This window comes from Dasypus novemcinctus, chromosome 1 (assembly GCF_030445035.2).
Source record: "Dasypus novemcinctus isolate mDasNov1 chromosome 1, mDasNov1.1.hap2, whole genome shotgun sequence".
In the NCBI taxonomy this organism is placed as follows: domain Eukaryota; kingdom Metazoa; phylum Chordata; class Mammalia; order Cingulata; family Dasypodidae; genus Dasypus; species Dasypus novemcinctus.
Window position 1 is genome coordinate 28,525,182 of NC_080673.1, and position 2,247 is coordinate 28,527,428.

The 2,247-nt window shown below is 45.7% G+C and overlaps 1 pseudogene; it reads left to right on the plus strand.

Annotated features, from left to right (window-relative positions):
* The first annotated feature begins 293 nt into the window (after positions 1–293).
* LOC101421764 (protein DGCR6 pseudogene) lies at positions 294–910 on the plus strand (annotated as a pseudogene).
* Positions 911–2,247: the final 1,337 nt, after the last annotated feature.

The following is a 2,247-nucleotide window of genomic DNA, read 5'->3' on the forward strand; positions in this document are numbered from 1 at the left end:
TCTCCAATATAGACCATATGCTAGTTCACAAAGAAAGTCTCAATGAATTCAAAAAGATTGAAATCATACAAAATAATTTCTCTGACCACAGTGGAATGAAGCTGGAAATCTGCAAGGGCCAGAGACCCATATTTGGCAACAAGATATGGAAGTTAAACAACACATTCTTAAAAAACAGTGGGTTAAAGAGGAAATCTCAATGGAAGTCAATAACTACCTTGAAACTAATGAAAATGATAACACAACATACCAAAACTTATGGGATGCAGCAAAAGCAGTACTGGGAGGGGGCCATGGAGCGCTTCGCAGGCTTCCTGGAGGATGCTGCAGACGGAGCCCGGCAGCAGGAGCGGCACTACCAGCTGCTGTCAGCGCTGCAGAGCCTGGTCAAGGAGCTACCCAGCTCCTTCCAGCAGCGCCTATCCTACATGATGCTCAGCGACCTGGCCATGGCGCTGCTCAACGGCACCATGTTCGAGATCGTGCAAGGGCTGCTGGAGATCCAGCACCTCACCGGGAAGAGCCTGTACAACCAGTGCCTGCGGCTGCAGAACGAGCACTGAGTGCTCAGGCAAGCTTTGCGGCAGTAGCACGAGGAAGCCCAGCAGGCTTGCCGGCCGCACAACCTGCCGGTGATTCAGGCCGCCCAGCAGCGGGAACTGGAGGTGGAGGAGCAGCGGATCCGTGAGGAGCAGCGAGCAATGGATGAGAAGATTGTCCTGGAGCTGGACCGGAAAGTGGCAGACCAGCAGAGGACACTGGAGAAGGCAGGCATCGCTGGCTTCTATGTCACCTCCAACCCACAGGGGCCCCCTCTGCACCCCAAAAACTGATGCTGCAGATGAACCTGTTGGAATTCATGAGGAAGCTGTAGCAGAGGGGTTGCCAGGCAGGGAAGGTAGCCCTGTGAGCAGGTGGGCTGCTGGGTGGGCAGCAGAAGGCAGAGTGCTCACCTTCTTGGTCACCTGTTCCCAGCTATCCACGGGAGGGATGGCTCCTGGGAGAAGCTGTCTGGGCCCTGGCCATGCCTGCTGCCCACCTCTGTCTGGGTGCTTCTGTCCAAGTGCTAAGATGGTGTCATAAAGGGAAGAGCAGCCTAGCCTGTTTTTTCTCTGCCCCAGGGCTGGGCAAGCGACCTTCTCACTCCAGCAGGTTGTTCCCCTCCGCCCAGCACCAGCACCCTCCCTTGGCAGTGGCAGCTGTCTCCTCTCTCCCTCACTCCCCCGCACACAGGAGACTCAACCCTGTGTGATGAGAAAAATAAAGACCCCTCCATGGGGCCCTCACACACACACACACACAAGCAGTACTGGGAGAGAAATTTATAGCCATAAATTCATACATCAAAAAAGAAGAAAGAGCTAAAATTGAAGACCTAACTGCACACTTGGAGGAATTAGTAAAAAAACCCAACAAACTAAACCCAAAGGAAGAAGAAAGAAATAATAAAGAACAGAGCAGAACTCAATGAAATAGAAAATAAGAAAGCACATGAAAAGATAAACAAAACCAAGAGCTGGTTCTTTGAGAAGATCAATAAAATTGACAAATCCTTAGCTGAACTAACAAAGAAAAAAAGAGAGAATATGCAAATACACAAAATAAGGAATGAGAAAGAAGATGTCACCACTGACCCCACAGAAATAAAGACTATCATAAAAGGATATTTTGAAAAACTGTATGCCAAAAAGAAGGAAAATTTAAAGGAAATGGACAGATTCCTAGAAACACATAAGCAGCCTACATTGACAAAAGAAGAAAATGACAATCTCAACAAACCAATCACAAGTAAAGAGACAGAATCAGTCATTAAAAACCTCCCAACTAAGAAGAGCCCATGGCCAGATGGCTTCACAGGTGAATTCTACCAAAATTCTGGGAAGAACTAAACTATCTTGATTAAACTCTTCCAAAAAATTGAAACAGAAGAAACATTGCCTAACTCATTCTATGATGCCAACATTACTCTAGTACCAAAGCCAAACAAAGACACCAAATAAAGGAAAATTATATACCCATCTCTCTAATGAGCCTAGACGCAAAAATCCTCAACAAAATACTTGCTAATCATATTCAACAACACATTAAATGAATTATACACCATGACCAAGTGGGATTCATTACTGGTATGCAAGGATGGTTCAACATAAGAAAATCAATTAATGTAATACACCATATAAACAGATTGAAGGTAAAAAAATTACATTATCATATTTATAGATGAAGAAAAAACATTTGACAAAATAC